Below are 6,926 nucleotides of genomic sequence, written 5' to 3' on the forward strand. Positions count from 1 at the left end.
GAATACCTTTCCGAAGGGCAATGGGAGGAGTCTCTGATGGAGGATCCGGAGGAGAAGAGCCGACGGGAAAAGGCGATGAGTCATCAAGAGGCAAAGTCGGAGGAGGTGCAGGCTGACGACGCTGGTATGTGAGGAGAGGACGATCTGCAGGTATGGAGGTAATTGGTTGCTCCTCTGGAATAGGGGCACCTGCAACTGGTAAAGACAAGTCAAGAAAAGGAACAGGAAGGACCTGATCAACTTGTGACACTGGAGACGGAGTAGAGTGAAAAGGCTGCTGATAAAGGAAAGTGACATCAGCAGAAACGATATAACGCTTGAGATCAGGTGAATAGCAACGATACCCTTTTTGAAAACGGGTATACCCAAGGAAAATACATTTGAAGGCCTTGGATGTCAACTTGTCTTTACCTGGAGTAAGATCATGAACAAAACAAGTACAACCAAAAATATGTAAAGGCAGAGGATAAGAAGGTGCTCCAGAAAACAAAATACTGTGGGGAACATCATTATTTAGCACAGAAGAGGGCATGCGGTTGATAAGGAAACATGAGGTGATAATAGCATCTGCCCAAAAACGAAGTGGGACGTTCATATGAATGAGAAGAGTACGTGCAGTTTCAACTAGATGTCTATTTTTACGTTCAGCGACTCCATTTTGTTGTGGAGTGTGGGGACAAGTAGTCTGGTGTATCGTCCCATGTGTATCCAAAAGTTTAGAAAATTCAAGAGACACATACTCTTTTGCATTATCACTGCGCAAGATTTGAATAGAAGCACCAAATTGAGTTTTTATTTCTGCACAAAACTTTTGATAAATTGAAAATAACTCAGAACGATTTTTCATTAAATAAACCCAAGTGCAACGGGAGAAATCATCAATAAAGGTTACAAAATACTGAAAACCCAAAACTGACATAGTCCGACTCGGACCCCAAATATCAGAATGAATAATAGAAAAGGGAGCAGCAGCTCTTTTATTGACTCTACTAGCAAAGGAAGAACGAGTAAGCTTTCCCTGCTGACAAGACTGACAATTCAAAGACTTAAGACATGACAAAAAAGGAACCATATGCTGAAGCTTCGAGAGACTTGGATGACCCAGACGGCTATGGAGAAGCTCAGGAGACTCTGTGAGAGAGCATGCAACTGGAGCAGAGGGTGCATGCAGATAGTAGAGACCTCGTGACTCACCGCCCGCTCCAATCGTCTTCCCCGTACTCGGATCCTGCATAGAAAAAGATTGTTTAGAAAAGGTGATAGAGCAAGAAAGAGAATGGGTCAATTGACTAACAGAAATTAAATTAAAAGGAATGCCAGGGATGTAATAAACAGAGGTTAAAGTCAAGAAGGGAGTTGGTTTGGCTTGCCCAATGCCACGAGCAGGAGCCTTGGTGCCATCAGCAAGAGTAACAGAGGGAAGATTATTAGAAAAGGTAAGGGAAGTAAAAAGATCCTTATTACCACAAAGATGATCAGTAGCACCTGAGTCTATTATCCAGGGTCCAAGAGACGATTGAGAAAAAACAAGCAACATGCTTACTAGTATCTGGAGCAGGTGGCTGAGAAGAACTCTTCTGGAGAAGGGCCTCATAGTCTGCAGCGGAAATAGTCACTGATCCGGTAGAGGGCGGCACAACATCTGTTTGAGCAAAGTTCATATGTGGTGGCTTCAAGTGAGGGTACTTTCTATAACAACGTTCTTCAATGTGGCCCAGATATTGGCAATAATTACACCGAGGCCTTTGTCCTCGGCCACCCTGTCCATACGACATCGTCTGTCCGCGCCCGCCTGGGCCATATGAAGTCATGGGCCCGCGACCGCCTTGTCTGCGGCCACGACCACGACCGCGACCACCATTGTTCCAATTACCACGAGAGACTAAAGCAGCAGAATCAGACAAGAGAGCAGTAGAGTCAGTAGCTGTGACGTGTGCGGGAGCCACCTTATCTTGAAGATTCAGAAGGCGCTGAAAGGTCTGGGATATGCTGGGAATCGCAGTACTGGTTAGAATGTTCTCACGAACACTTTCTAATCCGTCAGGGAGACCAGAGAGAGTCACAACCGTAAAGAGACGCTCCACTTGCGTCCTGTACACTGTAGCATCCGCAGCATGAGGTAACATAGCCAAAAATTCCTGCATCAAAGAACGAATCTTACCAACATAAACTTCCATACGAGCTTCGGGTGATTTGCGCAAATCCATCATCTGGGAGACAATGGAATAAAGTTGTTGAATATCATTGGTGTAGAGGTTTTTGGCTTCCGTCCACACATCATAGCAGGTCTCAAAAGGAATGAAAATATTGAGAAGAGATGAATCAATGGATTGCCAAAGAATACTGAGGAGCTGAGCATCAACTTTCTCCCATTCAGTCATCTGATCTTGGGAAATATCAGTCTTCTTAGTGGTGAGATGTTTGTCATGGCCTTGACCGGTAAACCAGATCTTAACGGAGGTAGACCAGGTCTTGTAAGTGGCAGATCCGGTCAATTTCAGAGTTGTGATAGATGGAATAGCACTTGAAATGGTGCCGGAAGAATGTTTACTGGTTCCTTCGATCAGGAACAGCGATCAGACAACCAAAAAACTGTAAAAATTACGCGAAAAAGGAACAAAGTAGCGACTTTTGCACTAGAAACCCTCGAACGGAAGAGACCCACAACGATCGGTCACTGGATCTGGAAGGAGGAGGCAGAGGCGAGCCTGTCTGCCTTGGTTTGGTCGGAAAAGGTGGTCGGAACAGTGCACACGCGCCGGAGAGAGGTGGCGCGTGAGGCCCACGCGCAGACAACTGTGGTGGCGCGTGGAGGCGCGTGCGGCGGCCGTTTGGGACGGGTCTTGGACAGAAATGGTCGCCGGCGTGAGGGGATCCTGATCGCGTGGTTTCTCGCCGGAAAGGTGGCCGGAACAGTGATGAACAGTGACGGAACAGTGTTTCTTGCGATGTGAACAGTGTTTTCTGGTCAAATAATGAAGGAGGATGACGATCTGAGATCGAAAAAGGGTCTAACAATGTTCGGAGGGTTGAAAAAGGTTGCCGGTATGATGCATGGCGGTAAAAAGGTTTGCCGGTATGATGCACGGTAGTACAACGAAAGGAAAAAAAAATATATATATGCGGAAGCAGAGCCCTCAGATCGAGAGCTCTGATACCAAATTGAATCTGAAATATATTGTATATTCAAGTGTGTGAGTCTGTACAAGGAGGCTCTCTATTTATAGAGACTAAAAAGACCTAATGGGATGACCTAATGGGCCAAACCCACAATCTAGACTATTCTAATAATAATAAAATAATATTATTTCTAACACCTATGTATGGGCCAGCCTTGGGATTTAGCGTTTTATCGACTCAAAACTCAATTAAATCCATTCAGAATGTAGAATAGGCTTGTTTCATGGATATTATCTTGGACAAGGAGTTCTTCTAGCCTAGTCTGAATTTTGATCACTGGCCAAATGTGTTTGAATCTTGATGTTTGAAAATATAACTCACCAGTTGTCAAATGGCTGATATGGGCAGGAGGCAGTGAATGGGCATCATGTTTTTCTGGGTGTTCTGAACTAAACTATCATGAAAATTATTATTGATTGTGTCAAGTTTCAGAGGTTTGCTTGTCTTACTTGTATTCTTTACATTATTAATAACTTCTTTTATGAAAAAGAGATCTGTAAAATTGTTTCCTGTTGCTCTGATACCATGTAAAGAACCTTGGGATACACCACCCCAAAAGCTAGCTCAAAGGGTGAGAGTGCCCAAGGCCTTATAAACTTCACATTAGTTGCACATACAACCAATGTGAATATCTGAACACCACCATTATTCCCCAAGATCTGCCTTCCATTGTCACATTTTCTTGCATCATTGTCCTTAGCAAATTGAAGAGTTGAGATGGTAAGCAGGAAGTGAGGAGGGTCAGTAAACTAATTTGATAGTACTATGCTTTGAACATGAAGCAAAAGGCTGCTGTGAATTTGGTCAGGTTTCAAAGCATTGCCCATCTCTCATTACTATAAAATATAGAATTGGACAAAGTCAATCTGGATGGCCCAGTTCAGCTTGTTCCATTGTTAGGTTTTACTGCTTTCCCATGGCAGCATACTGTTGGTTAGTTATACTAAACAGTTTCTTATTAGTTCCTTCCTGCAAATGAGTCATGCAATCAGAAGTTGTTGCATGGTATTAACTGTTTCTCTTGAACCTTTAACTATGCTTTAATTCAAACTTTAAAATCATCTTATAGGCATTGAATGTCATTTCTCACCCATGTAAGGTTAATACCTTAAATGCAATTAGGAATAATTTTTGCATTTGCTTTAAAGCACATACATCCCTATAATTATGAATTTGTATAGACAAACAGAAATCATGTGAATATTTGTGTCAAATGTCAATAAATTGGCTCTAACAAATCAATAATTTGTTTTTGGTATCATGTACATGCGATGTCAAGTGAGTTCATACAAGTAATTGTAGCAACAGTAAATTTTGTACTGGAGAATTGTGGGTTGTCACAGATTTGTTTCATAACCCGATTGGGTTTGCCACATTTTATAATCTTCCTTTTGTAAAATCTTTGATGTTGCCTTCACTTGACTGCACCCACTTGAGCTTTGCTTTTCTGTTGAATAGAGCTTTATAGTTTTCCTGGGTTGATGCATGATATACATAGACTTTGATATCTCTTCAGATTGTTCTATTGCACACCTGATGCAGCTGCAGTTAGAGCAACTTTGATAATCTCATACTAACTTTATGTGCGAAGAATTCATAAGCATATTAGTGCTGTAGCATGTCTTGCTACTGTTCTTTTCAGTTGCATTATGTACTGTGATTTTTTTGATGTGATATTCTTCATGATAACCCTTCAGAAGGTAATGTCTTCATTTCCTGCCCTATGCTGCTGCCCTAGTGGAACTTGACTAGGATGATGGTGAAATCAAGGGTCTAGGTGTGGCTGCAATTGACATTAATGGGGTGTTTGGTTGAGGATAAAATTTTCCGTGCCCAGGAATCATGATTTTCAGAAATGTGGTTGGAAAGTCACTTTCCCGGGAATGTTATTAAAAAGCTGTTTGGTAACCCAAAATATTATCGGGTTTTTGTCCCAAAAAAAGTATAAAATTTTCCCAACACCTAGGATTCCAAGAATACCGGATAGCATTTCAGAAGAAAAATTGTATACAAAACAAAATTCCGGGAAAATTAGATTACCGAATTTTTTTTAGAAACCTTATACTAAACGTGAATAAATAAGATTACCACCCTCACTTTTTCGGAATATCAAAAAATCCCCCCTACCAAACACCCCCTAAAAGTTTGGTCTTTAATATTTAGCAAGTCTGAAAAACTTTACACACAACCTTAGATTTTACATGATTGTAAAATGCTGTAACATTGTAAGATTGGGGAAAGTGGAGTTATGTACTAGCAGCCGTAGGATTTTTCAGAGTTTTGCAGTTTGTATCTGAGTTTTGTGAATACAGTTGCTATTCCTTTAACTCTTACAACCATTCTGGTAATAATGTCACCGTACAGCTTCTCTGCCAAATTTGATGAGGATTTCCTCGGTAAGTCAGAAATGATGGTTTCTATGCAACCACTGGCTGTCTCTGTGTATCTGTTGGAATGGATATGAATAAATTTTTATTCATTAATTTGCACTTTGTGAACTGCAGCAGACAGGGCCTACTATGTGGCAGATTTTCCTTGTCTGTCTGTAAAGTCAGCTGTGTAATGCATGTTTATAACTGACTGAAAAATTGGTCAGAATATTCAGATGCTTTAGCTATGTAAAAATATTTTTGGGTGTGTTTGTGAAGATGGACTTCTTCCTATTATACCGCGGATAACTTTCTGTTTCTTCTGCATGTGTGTAAGATATGTGTGGAGCAGGCCTCTGTAGTTGAGTCCTTTATTTCTTTATTAATGATATTGTAGTATTATATGGTAGGTTTATTGATGTAAAATTTATTGATGCAAAATTTTAAAGGGGGAAACAGTGGATCATGGGTAAAGTTGTTCCTTCATGACTGAAGGGTCATGGGTTCGAATCTAGGAAACAACTTCTTTACAATTATGCAAGGATAAAGCTGCGTACAAGGATTACTTCCACCCCACACTCGCTAGTCGGGTTTAATGGGGAGTGGTTTTGTTTTTATTTAGGGATGTTAGTTCCCTCCTTTGTTATCAATACTGCTTTACAATTTGTTGTGAAGAATCATAAGTCATGCTGATTACTTTAGAGGAATACAATAATTACTGTGACAGTATGACATACATATTTTCCATTCTGTTGTGAATTACTTATTAAAGGTATTGACACCGAATGTTTTGTTCTGAATTTCATTTAATTGATCACGATAGATGTAGAAATTGTATAAAACAACACCAGGCACAACTGTTGATATCTTTATTGCATTAAATTTACAGAGGTAGTCATTTTGTCTGATCCCCAGCAGCAATTGTAAGCTCATAGATAATCTCATACCATATACGCATTACTGTTGAATGGAATAAATGTGATTGTGGAACTACCAAATCCTACTGATTGAAGCTTGATCATTCTTACGGACAACTTGTTGACAGCTTGTCAGAAATGACAACCATCCCTGATTATCGAACAGTTTTTTTCTAATGCAGCTGTAATCTGGTGCAGAATTTACATGTTTAGTTTATGATGGAATTTGAAAGAAAAATTACAGACTCTAGCTGTATGTTTTATATTATCAGTTTGAGAGAATACCCCAGTTTCATTGCTTTGGCTGATGGTTCGCTGTATTGAGGCTGTGGCTGGCTTAGCTGGAGACTTATAGGTGCATGTATATCATATCCATTTCTGATAGTGTATGGGGGACTTGATGCTGCATTTTCTTCATTGGTACCCCTTGCTTCATAAACCTGAGATCCAAATCTTCTGT

General features: G+C 40.5%; 1 protein-coding gene across 7 annotated transcripts in view; it reads left to right on the forward strand.

Annotated features, from left to right (window-relative positions):
* LOC133313462 (uncharacterized) overlaps positions 1-6,926 on the forward strand; it is a 34,464-nt gene that overhangs the window by 12,460 nt on the left and 15,078 nt on the right. For 2 of the 7 annotated variants that reach the window (XR_009751818.1, XR_009751821.1), the window contains exon 3: positions 6,649-6,688. The exons of 3 other annotated variants lie outside the window; for them this stretch is intronic. The gene's annotated coding sequence lies outside the window, so the exon portion shown is untranslated. Of the gene's footprint in view, positions 1-5,998; positions 6,104-6,438; positions 6,625-6,648; positions 6,689-6,926 lie in introns of those variants that run through there. 2 more of the 7 variants (XR_009751817.1, XR_009751820.1) reach the window with 2 other exon arrangements.

The sequence above is a fragment of the Gastrolobium bilobum genome, unplaced genomic scaffold (genome assembly GCF_033153095.1).
Source record: "Gastrolobium bilobum isolate Gb01-03AN ecotype WA unplaced genomic scaffold, APGP_CSIRO_Gbil_v1 utg3603, whole genome shotgun sequence".
Classification (NCBI taxonomy): domain Eukaryota; kingdom Viridiplantae; phylum Streptophyta; class Magnoliopsida; order Fabales; family Fabaceae; genus Gastrolobium; species Gastrolobium bilobum.